The sequence below is a fragment of the Oncorhynchus keta genome, chromosome 19 (genome assembly GCF_023373465.1).
Source record: "Oncorhynchus keta strain PuntledgeMale-10-30-2019 chromosome 19, Oket_V2, whole genome shotgun sequence".
Taxonomy (NCBI): Eukaryota; Metazoa; Chordata; class Actinopteri; order Salmoniformes; family Salmonidae; genus Oncorhynchus; species Oncorhynchus keta.
In genome coordinates, this window is record NC_068439.1 from 68,387,997 (window position 1) to 68,400,587 (window position 12,591).

At 42.3% G+C, this 12,591-nt stretch overlaps 1 protein-coding gene across 2 annotated transcripts in view; it reads left to right on the top strand.

Annotated features, from left to right (window-relative positions):
• The first annotated feature begins 4,691 nt into the window (after nt 1-4,691).
• Nucleotides 4,692-12,591, top strand: part of LOC118398758 (transcription regulator protein BACH2) — a 111,889-nt gene continuing 103,989 nt past the window's right edge. For both annotated transcript variants that reach the window (XM_052471124.1, XM_035794426.2), the window contains exon 1: nt 4,692-5,044. The gene's annotated coding sequence lies outside the window, so the exon portion shown is untranslated. The remainder of the gene's footprint in view (nt 5,045-12,591) is intronic.

A 12,591-nucleotide genomic window follows, 5' to 3' on the forward strand; every position in this document is an offset into this window, starting at 1 on the left:
CGATAAAGTTCATATTTATATCCAAAAATCTGTTTACATTGGCGCATTATGTTCAGTAATGTTGTGCCTCGAAAACATCCGGTGAATTTGCAGAGAGCCACATCAATTTATGGAAATACTCATCATAAACTTTGATAAAAGATACAAGTGTTATGCACAGAATTAAAGTGTTATGCAAGTGTTATGCACAGAATGAAAGATATACTTCTCCTTAATACAACCGCAGTGTCAGATTTTTAAAAAAGCTTTATGTAAAAAGCACACCATGCAATATCTGAGTACAGCACTCATACACAAAAACAAGCCATACAGATACACGCCATGTTGTGGAGTCAGAAATAGCTTTATAAATACTCACTTACCTTTGATGATCTTCATCAGAATGCACTCCCAGGAATCCCAGTTTCACAATAAATGTTTGTTTTGTTTGATAAAGTCCATAATTTATGTCCTCCTTTTTGTTAGCGTGTTTAGTTCACAAATCCAAACTCACGAGGCGCGGGCAAGTCCAGGAGAAAGTTCAGACGAAAAGTCAAAAAAGTAATATTATAGTTTGTAGGAAAAATTCATACGGTGTATAAAATCAATCTTTTGGATGTTTTTAACATAAATCTTCAGTAATGTTTCAACCGGACAATTCCTTTGTCTTTAGAAATGCAATGCTCTCACGGCCACGCGCGTGACCAGCTCATGGCCTTCTGTCAGACACCTGATGGAAACAGCTCTTATTCTCTCCCCCTTCACAGTAGAAGCCTGAAACAAGGTTCTAAAGACTAGTGGAAGCCTTAGGAAGTGCAATATGACCCCATTTACACTGTATATTAGAAAGGCAATGAGTTGAAAAACTACAAACCTCAGGTTTCCCACTTCCTGGTTGGATTTTTCTCAGGTTTTCGCCTGCCATATAAGTTATGTTATACTTACAGACATCAATCAAACAGTTTTAGAACCTTCAGAGTGTTTTCTAACCATATCTACTAATAATATGCATATATTAGCTTCTGGGCCTGAGTAGCAGGATGTTTACTCTGAGCACGCTTTTCATCCGAACGTGAAAATGCTGCCCCCTACATACAAACAGGATAAACACCATGGGACCACGCAGCCGTCATACTGCTCAGGAAGGAGACACGTTCTGTCTCCTAGAGATGAACGTACTTTGGTGCAAAAAGTGCAAATCCATCCCAGAACAACAGCAAAGGACATTGTGAAGATGCTGGAGGACACAGGTACAAAAGTCCTATATTGACATAACCTGGAAGGCCGCTCAGCAAGGAAGAAGCCACTGCTCCAAACCGCCATAAAAAAAAGCCAGCCTACGGATTGTAACTGCACATGGGGACAAAGATTGTACGTTTTGGAGAAATGTCCTCTGGTCTGATGAAACAAAAATAGAACTGTTTGGCCATAATGACCATCGTTATGTTTGGAGGAAAAAGGGGGACGCTTGCAAGCCTAAGAACACCATCCCAACTGTGAAGCACGGGGTGGCAGCATCATGTTGTAGGGGTGCTTTGCTGCAGGAGGGACTGGTGCACTTCACAAAATAGACGGCATCGTGAGGGAGGAAAACTATGTGTATATGTTGAAGCATCATCTCAAGACATCAGACAGGAAGTTAAATCTTGGTTGCAAATGGATCTTCCAAATGGACAATGACCCCAAGCATACTTCCAAAGTTGTGGCAAAATGGCTTAAGGACAACATAGTCAAGGTATTGGAGTGGCCATCACAAAGCCCTGATCTCAATCCTATAGAAAATTTGTGGACAGAACTGAAAAAGTGTGTGCGAGCAAGGAGGCCAACAAACCTGACTCAGTTACTCCAGCTCTGTCAGGAGGAATGGGCCAAAATTCACCCAACTTATTGTGGGAAGCTTGTGGAAGGCTAACCGAAACGTTTGACCCAAGTTAAACGGGGCGGCAGGGTAGCCAAGTGATTAGAGCGTTGGACAAGTAACCGAAAGTTTTCTGGATCGAATCCCAGAGCTGAGGTAAAAATCTGTCGTTCTGCCAATGAACATGGTAGTTAACCCACTCTTCCTAGGCTGTCATTGAAAAACTGACTTGCCTAGTTAAATAAAGGTAAAATATATATATATATTTAAAGGCAATTCTACCAAATACTAATTGAGTGTATGTAAACTTCTGACCCACTGGGAATGTGATGAACCGTACACCGTTCAAAAGTTTGGGGTCACTTAGAAATGTCCTTGTTTTTTAAAGAAAAGCAACATTTTTTGTCCGTTAAAATAACATCAAATTGATCAGAAATACAGTGTAGACATTGTTAATGTTGTAAATGACTATTGTAGCTGGAAATTTGCTGGCAGTTTTTTAATGGACTATCTACATAGGCGTAAAGAGGCCCATTATCAGCAACCATCACTCTTGTGTTCAAATGGCACATTGTGTTAGCTAATCCAAGTTTATCATTTTAAAAGGCTAATTGATCATTAGAAAACCCTTTTGCAATTATGTTAACACAGCTGAAAAACTGTTGTACTGATTAAAGAAACCATTAAACTGGCCTTCTTTAGACTAGTTGAGTATCTGGAGCATCAGCATTTGTGGGTTTGATTACAGGCTCAAAATGGCCAGAAACAAATAACTTTCTTCTGAATCTCATCAATCTATTCTTGTTCTGGGAAATGCAGGCTATTCCATGTCGAGAAATTGCCTAGAAACTGAAGATCTCGTATAGTGCTGTGTACGACTCCCTTCACAGCACAGCGTAAACGGGCTCTAACCAGAATAGAAAGAGGAGTGGGACGCCCCGGTGCACAACTGAGCAAGAGGACAAGTATATTAGAGTGTCTAGTTTGAGAAACAGATGCCCCACATGTCCTCAACTGGCAGCTTGATTAAATAGTACCCGCAAAACACCAGACTCAACCTCAACAGTGACGAGGCGACTCCGGAATGCTGGCCTTCTAGGCAGAGTTCCTCTGTCCAGTGTCTGTGCTCGTTTGCCCATCTTAATCTTTTCTTTTTACTGGCCAGTCTGAGATATGGCTTTTCTTTGCAACTCGGATCAGGCACTAGGCTGTTTTTACTTATGATTATTTTTAGTTTTTAACGATTTTAACAAATACATAGTACAATGCTCCATAATTTCATATACACTTCACAATATGTCAATACTCCACAATATTGGGCTTCCAATGAGATATATTATATGGCTCTACAGTGTATGGTATTGGTTAGCAGTGTTATGGTGCGTTTGTAACCAAGTGGAAGTGGGAATTTACCACATCTGGGAAAAATCCACTTGAATGGCCCTCCAACTGGTAATTACTAGTTAAATCAGCCATGAGTCCCCTTGTGACGGGGAATGGAAGCTTGTGGTGTGCAACAGCGAGGGGCAATAGAATACAAGATTTACACAACAAACAAAAAAAAAAATCAACATTTATTGCCTGTCTATCTATGGGTAACGGGGTTGACGTGTTACGCTCGATCCACTCAGTTTTCCCCCCGCAAAATATCAGAAAATTGCCAAACAACAGCTGACTTGTTTTTACACTGTGATTTGATGGTTAGATGTTCAATATTTATTTTGAAATAAATATTTAAAAAATAATAGTTCCACCATATTAAAAGGAGAGTTCGTGTGACAGGGTTGACCTTAAAATGAGGGACAGACATAAATGAATCCCTAATCACATGAAATAAATAATCATCTTCAGAAATGACTGTCAAAGCTGTGAAATAACTATGGATTTACAATGATGATGAAAACTTTAGGGATTTTTCAGGGTTAATGGGTTAACATCTTCCTAGAAGTCACAGAGGGTGCATGAATGTTGCATTTTGGCACTTTAGCAAGTCTTTATTAATATTGAATATCAGATTTATTGAATGCTCCATGAGATCTATATTAAAATGATTTTCATTTCATATAATAGGCTTTTACAATTCAATATTGGTGCATTATTTCTACTTAACATATTAAAGAGATGCAAAAGGTCATTTCGTATGTTGGTTGCAACGCTCCGTCAAGTTTGTTTATTTGCCACATGAAAGACATTGGGTCACTTCATGACTGATAATGTATCATGTTTATAGTCATTTTTCTAGTCATTTAAATGCATGTTTGTGCTTTTGGTATGTGTCGAGTACAATAAAAAATATTTTAAAAAGATATTGTTTCTGTAATATCATCTTTTGTTAAACAATATATATTTATTCAACAGGCCAAGACAGAGAGAGGCTATAAAAAGTTGCTTATACCCTACCTATGCAAACTAATTAACATAAGTTAGTGTCCTAAATGTAAATATTGTGTGTGCTGAATTTCACTTATTATTTCAACTTGAATGTTTTAATTAGTATGTATTGAAATATCCATGTAGGCCTATTTCAGTGTCTTTGACTATGTGGATATCAGTAAACACACACACGCACACACATATATATATATATATATATATATATATATATATATATATATATATATATATATATGGAACAGTAATTGCATCATTGCAGCTTTGTGCATGTTCGTCAAATGCCTGGTAGATTCCTTTCATCAGTCCAATGTACAACTGCCAACTGCTCATACAGACAGGGGCTGCTGAACAAATAGATGGAGGGTCGCGCTGTGCGTACTCACCATAGCTATTCACAAACCTCAACTGAGGACATTTTTTTGAGTATGTGGCTACTGCCCGGGGCACCAACGCAATCTGCACGGCGTAATGTTGTGAATGAGGGATAGAATGACGTCAGTGGCCGAATGTCAACAATGTAGCAATTGGGAGTAGGCGTTCGGTTCCATTCGAGTGTAACAACCAGCGGAGATTGAGCAGCACGCTGCGCAAAATCGTCACACACGCTGACATTTGCTGAAGAAGAACAATAACCATTTTTATAACTAGAAAACGTCATTTGTATAAAAAAGAAATAAACGAATAGTGTAAAGCAAATGTTTTCTCCCTGCAGCCGGGGGCTTTAGGAAACTGCAAGGAAGTCATCATGTGAAGAACAAAACTGTTAAACGGACAAAAGGGCTGGATTACAAGAAAAAAAGCGAAAGTTAAAAGGTGAGCTGCATGCATATGTCAACAAATTTACTGGAATGTGTTATCGAATGGCTTAATTATTGAATTCCTGTGCAGTGCTCGAGTAGACTATCATATGTTTATAACGGCGAATGGAGTTCTTAACTTGTACGGTGAGTCGGCTGTTAATGCTTGGAGTTCGAAGCCATGTCTCCCAATTAATACATGCCTTAATCTCTAATGCTTGGCGGTGTGCCTCAGATGTTTCGTCTGGTTGTAGCTATTTGTTTGGAGTGTGAATACTCCCTGTTTAAGAGTGAAACGTAAGGCTACCACATCCTGTTATGATCGGAGTCAGTATAGTGTGCACTCACTCCGATTTTAATGCTTTGCAACTGCAAAATGCATTGCTATCCCATAGGAAGAGGAGGCGCGTCGGTGTGAGGGTCGGTGTCAGGCATGGCTCTTGTTTTCTCTGAGAGAAAATAAGATGTCACTTGCAAAGGCCTTGACCTATTAAGGGGTCATGGCAAAGACAAAGACCGCCTGTCCGAGTTCCCCCTTAATTCACTCCATGGCTTTCATCATGAATTAATTCGGACTAGATTCACATTTTTCAATGTAATTAAACTTGAAATGAGCATAGCCTACACATTAAAGATGACTATAATTAGGTATTATAATAGACTAACGATTATGAGTAGTTGACCTAGTAAGATATTATTATGCTATCTACTAATTATATAATATATTAAGCTACCCCATGTGCTCGTGCGACGAAGCAGATTGTTCTTAAAACCTAGTTTTTACTCCTTTCAAACTTGAAAAATATTCTCTCACATTTAAACAGCACAATGTGCTGCTTTTGAGTAATGAAAGCAATTTGTTCGATTGTGCAATTGACTGAACTGCACCCATGTAAAAACGATTAGCCATTACACTACACAATCCCCAATTAATCCACAATAAACCTTTGCTGTGTAAGGACTGCGAGCCTTATTTGGTTTAGCAGCCAATTCAATTGGCTCGATTGTGCCATTTAAAGAACCAGAACACATATTTCCATGAAACCGGGGGAATGTGATCTCCCTCTCCATATTTACATAGTCCGACATCCCTCAAGTTAAATTGAGGTTACATGTGTCTACAATAGTCCATATCCTACAGCAATGTGGATGGAGAAACGATAGCCTACCTGCTGTAAACAAAGGCTGCGCCTTTACGCACAGAAGTACTCGTGTTTTGTCTTTGCTCACTTTGTATTGGCAACAATGTGGAAGGAATTATTGGCATTATACATATTTCGCCTATTTCCCATAAATTCTTTATTCATATTCAGTGTTTTGTTTAAGTTTTATTGACGGTGGTGATAGGCGTATTGGTGCAGTGACTTGGCGGCTTTGTCCTCATCTTGAAATCCCCGACCGAAAGCGGCTATCATTCGTGCGTTAGGCTACTATAGGCTACACACCTGCTCTGAATAGGCTGCGACCACGTTTGCTGCGCGATGCTGTAATGTAATAAGAATGTGTCATCCGAGTGTGTTCTCTCCACGCCGCACAAGCCTATCTGGGAATGCAATGCGTCATGCTTTGGCTATTTCCAAATTTAAAAGTATGACACAATACAATAGCCTTAAAAAAAACGAAATCATAATCTAATGTCCTCCGTGTGTTGTACACAGTGAGAGGATCTCTGAAAAAATATGCGTTGCGCTTCGAGTGATACTGACATTTTAATGCAGTGATACAGCAGTTTGTATATAGTGCCTTGGACACTGGAATGACAATGCGCACCTAGACATTCCTTTGTCTAGTGATCTAGAACTGCTGATGCCATAAAATCACAACGGTGGCTGATTGTGCTATGAGTGTGCGCATCGAAGATATTTTTAAGTGATGATTCATGATTTGGACTCATGTATGGCATTCTAAAAACAAGTTGTCCATTAAATGTCTCAACGCTTCATTTATAACACTATTACAGCATATAGGTGTATCTCATTTAATTCAATTTATCCTGTTCTTGAACCAAGAAACATCAATAGAAAAATACATATTTTTAAACTATTCCTCTTTCACATAGGTGTCATTGATGGGCATTGTATCAATCAATATAGCAATTTATAGCATGTGCGTAATCATCTTCTACAGAATGACGCCATTGTTCTATAGGCTCCTGGCTTTATCTTCGGTAGACCTAGGCTACATGTGCATGCTTTCACTTATTTAGTCAGTGTACTGTATGCTTCACTTTCCCGATGAATCTGAATCTATAGTTCGAGGCAATGTTGACAGTGAATCTCTTGGCTGGACACAGTAGCATATGATGCAATATCTACAACATCTATCATATAGCCTATTTCGATACAGCCGAAGATACATTTGATTTGGTTGGAACATTTAATTTCTGTATAAGGTTGTTTTGGTTTTGAATCCATTGCATTATTGTTATTTTTAGGGGATTCAGTTACTTCTATTAACTACAGTAAAACAAAACTATAAGAAAAAACATACCTTATGACAATATTATTTACATTTCACATTTTAGTCATTTAGCAGACGCTGTAAGTCACTTACAGCAGCAATTGGGGTTATTAAATGTAATTAAAACAACCAATGGAAACATGTTATGGTTCTCTGAGTTAAGCTAAGAGAGCCCTCCAAATTTACTGACTGTATCCGAATACCCATACTAGCATACTAAATAGTATGCGAAAAAATAAAGTGTTATGAAACACTATGAAAATAGTACTCCGAATGCGCCAGCTAATGCGCCATTGTGTTGACTCAAGCAAATCGTTCATTTTGGTACACGGAGTCGGAGTCGGAAAATACAATATAATTCTACTAGATCAAACGACGAAATCACTATGCAGTTTAAGTATGTAGTATGCTAGTATGGGTATTCGGGCACGACCAATGATTCATGAAATCGCACTTTTGTCAGGGGGTTATGACTAAGAATACCACTACTTTTCATGACTATTGTCGAATAATCAGTACATCAAACAACCTATGTTTTGATGTATTATGGCGTCTAGATATTATGTAGATTCATGTACACCTGAAGGAAAGGAACTGTATGTTGGAAAATAAATAGGTAGTTTTTATGGGGTAACAATCAAAAGGCAATATAATTCATCTGTCATGAGAAAGTCTTCACACATGCACCTTTGTTTTTGGCATCATTAAGGGATCGTTTGCACCCCTCAAGGCATTTGAGTTACCCTTACCAGCGAAAACTCACATCTCTAATCACAGCCTTGAGTAGAAAAAAACATGTTCCCAGAGTTCTCCCACGTCAGCACAAAGGCATGTTTGACTGGGCCCCAGCCAGTGGGAGCCATAGATGGGACTGTGCTGCTGGGAGAAATCTAAGATCCTGCAACTCAGACCTAGGGCTTTTGTTTTTTTCCCTCCCTCTCCAATCTCAGTCATTCTCCCCTCTCTCTTTTCTCTCTCTCTTTTATCGTGATCTTTCTATTTTCTCTCACTCTCTCTTTTATTTCTCTCTTTTCTTTCTCTTTTTTATCTCTATTTTCTTTCTCTCTTTCTTCTCTCTCTCTTTTATCTCCTCTTTTATCTCTCTCTCTTTTATCTCTATCCATCTCTCTCTCCTGGGTGTTTCTTTCCTCCTCTTTTATTGCTCTCTCTTTTATCCCTTTCTCTCTTTTCTCTCTCTCTTTTACCTCTCTCTTCTCTAGCTCTCTCCTTTCTCTTTCTTTTCTCTCTCTCTTTATTTTCTCTCCCTCTCTGTTATCTCTCTTTTCTCTCTCTCTCTCTCCTGGGTGTTTCATTGCTCCTCTCTTTAATCTCTTTCTCTTTTCTCTCTCTCTCTCTCCTGGGTGTTTCGTTCCTCCTCTCCCACTATCCAGGGCAGTGATGCTTACTGCCATTATCACTCACCATGTGAAATCAGACTTCATTATTGTGCCAAACCCACCTCTGTCTGCCCTGCCTGCCTCTCACTGTGTTCCCTTCACTTCACTGTGTGAAGAGAGACAGAGTGCCAAAAAGCTATCACACATAAAACGCTACAGGCACGATACTGATTGCTCTGTTTTGGTTGGAGATTTTATACTGCCTGTGTGAGATTATCAAGACTCCTAAATCACCCCGGTGACTGCGTCATCAGACTATCTGTGATCTGCTGTAGTATGCCAGGCTGAGAGTGACCCCACCATGTGGCCTCAGGCCTTGAGGAGGCTGGCCCTCGCAGACAGTTAACTCAATGCTCATTGGGAACCCATCCTGTGGTCATTCATTACTTTTTAATTGTTACATTTACATTTACATTTAAGTCATTTAGCAGACGCTCTTATCCAGAGCGACTTACAAATTGGTGCATTCACCTTATGACATCCAGTGGAACAGCCACTTTACAATAGTGCATCTAAATCTTTTAGGGGGGTGAGAAGGATTACTTATCCTATCCTAGGTATTCCTTAAAGAGATGGGGTTTCAGGTGTCTCCGGAAGGTGGTGATTGACTCCGCTGTCCTGGCGTCGTGAGGGAGTTTGTTCCACCATTGGGGGGCCATAGCAGCGAACAGTTTTGACTGGGCTGAGCGGGAACTGTACTTCCTCAGTGGTAGGGAGGCGAGCAGGCCAGAGGTGGATGAACGCAGTGCCCTTGTTTGGGTGTAGGGCCTGATCAGAGCCTGGAGGTACTGAGGTGCCGTTCCCCTCACAGCTCCGTAGGCAAGCACCATGGTCTTGTAGCGGATGCGAGCTTCAACTGGAAGCCAGTGGAGAGAGCGGAGGAGCGGGGTGACGTGAGAGAACTTGGGAAGGTTGAACACCAGACGGGCTGCGGCGTTCTGGATGAGTTGTAGGGGTTTAATGGCACAGGCAGGGAGCCCAGCCAACAGCGAGTTGCAGTAATCCAGACGGGAGATGGCAAGTGCCTGGATTAGGACCTGCGCCGCTTCCTGTGTGAGGCAGGGTCGTACTCTGCGGATGTTGTAGAGCATGAACCTACAGGAACGGGCCACCGCCTTGATGTTAGTTGAGAACGACAGGGTGTTGTCCAGGATCACGCCAAGGTTCTTAGCGCTCTGGGAGGAGGACACAATGGAGTTGTCAACCGTGATGGCGAGATCATGGAACGGGCAGTCCTTCCCGGGAGGAAGAGCAGCTCCGTCTTGCCGAGGTTCAGCTTGAGGTGGTGATCCGTCATCCACACTGATATGTCTGCCAGACATGCAGAGATGCGATTCGCCACCTGGTCATCAGAAGGGGGAAAGGAGAAGATTAATTGTGTGTCGTCAGCATAGCAATGATAGGAGAGACCATGTGAGGTCATGACAGAGCCAAGTGACTTGGTGTATAGCGAGAATAGGAGAGGGCCTAGAACAGAGCCCTGGGGACACCAGTGGTGAGAGCGCGTGGTGAGGAGACAGATTCTCGCCACGCCACCTGGTAGGAGCGACCTGTCAGGTAGGACGCAATCCAAGCGTGGGCCGCGCCGGAGATGCCCAACTCGGAGAGGGTGGAGAGGAGGATCTGATGGTTCACAGTATCGAAGGCAGCCGATAGGTCAAGAAGGATGAGAGCAGAGGAGAGAGAGTTAGCTTTAGCAGTGCGGAGCGCCTCCGTGATACAGAGAAGAGCAGTCTCAGTTGAATGACTAGTCTTGAAACCTGACTGATTAGGATCAAGAAGGTCATTCTGAGAGAGATAGCGGGAGAGCTGGCCAAGGACGGCACGTTCAAGAGTTTTGGAGAGAAAAGAAAGAAGGGATACTGGTCTGTAGTTGTTGACATCGGAGGGATCGAGTGGAGTTTTTTTCAGAAGGGGTGCAACTCTCGCTCTCTTGAAGACGGAAGGGACGTAGCTAGCGGTCAGGGATGAGTTGATGAGCGAGGTGAGGTAAGGGAGAAGGTCTCCGGAAATGGTCTGGAGAAGAGAGGAGGGGATAGGGTCAAGCGGGCAGGTTGTTGGGCGGGCGGCCGTCACAAGACGCGAGATTTCATCTGGAGAGAGAGGGGAGAAAGAGGTCAGAGCACAGGGTAGGGCAGTGTGAGCAGAACCAGCGGTGTCGTTTGACTTAGCAAACGAGGATCGGATGGCGTCAACCTTCTTTTCAAAATGGTTGACGAAGTCATCTGCAGAGAGGGAGGGGGGATTCAGGAGGGAGGAGAAGGTGGCAAAGAGCTTCCTAGGGTTAGAGGCAGATGCTTGGAATTTAGAGTGGTAGAAAGTGGCTTTAGCAGCAGAGACAGAGGAGGAAAATGTAGAGAGGAGGGAGTGAAAGGATGCCAGGTCCGCAGGGAGGCGAGTTTTCCTCCATTTCCGCTCGGCTGCCCGGAGCCCTGTTCAATTGTTCAAAATTGATTTCAACAAACTAAGTTACTCACATCTCGTCTGAATTGGGTTGAAGTTAAAACAACAGGGAAGGTGGAGGGCCTATAGGAAGTGTGAGTTAGTGACTATCTTGGCAGTACCATGTCACAGAAGGAAGCACTAATTGTGTAAACGAGTAGACATCCATTGAAGTGAATCATTGTAGTACTGAGGTCTTTCAGATCACATTCCAGTAAACTCCCTGTTTAAAAGCTGTGTGCTTGGCTCGGCTGTGTGCTTGGAGGTGCTGTGTGCTTGGCTCGGCTGTGTGCTTGGAGGTGCTGTGTGCATGGAGGTGCTGTGTCCTTGGCTCGGCTGTGTGCTTGGAGGTGCTGTGTGCATGGAGGTGCTGTGTGCTTGGCTCGGCTGTGTGCTTGGAGGTGCTGTGTGCATGGAGGTGCTGTGTGCTTGGAGGTGCTGTGTGCTTGGAGGTGTCCTCCTTACGTTGTTGGATCCTCTGGTTTCCTGTGTGAAGCATATAGAGCTCTGCAGGAGTATGAGACGTGAGCGTGGTAAAGCCAGCGCAGCTGCCGTTTGGACACGGTGAGTCCCTCACACAAAATACATCAGCACAGGCAGCTCTCTCTCTGTGGTGAGAAAATATGATGCCACGGAGTGTGATTTCAGTGCTCTCAGCCTCAAGTGTCACTCTAAAAAAACTCAATGATCAGCTCTTATCTAAGGGCAAAGGCATGAATATCATGCCAAATGACTTATTTAAAGTTCCTGTCAGCTCCAAACACTGTCGTTTTATCTTCATAATTGTTGTTGTTACAATTTATTGGTGATGGGATACCAGTGTGCTTATTAAATGGGAAGTCAATACCTCAATGTAGCATTTCCTGTCCAGTTCCATTTAAATGAAACCACTTTTCTAGATCCACGTGTAGATGTGAAGCATACCCTCAGACCTGTGTAGTGATAGCATTTATAACCCAGTGTCATCAGCACTGCCACTGTGTGTGGTCCTCTTCTCTTAAGCATCAGAGGACTTGGGAGACGTATGTAATAAAAGTATTTTTTTTCTGTAGTTGACTGGGAAAATTGGGGCATAGGAACCACATCAAGAGCCTCAGCTGTGCCTATATGTCCGACTGTCTCAACAGCAGCACATTTACAGTCCAACATGCACCAGGCAGGCAGGCAGCCGATGGTATTGATTCTTTACCAGAACCAGTGTGTCTTGGGAGGGCCAAACGTCAAATTACCCAGTGTGTCTTGGGAGTAGTTGCAATTTTGTCAA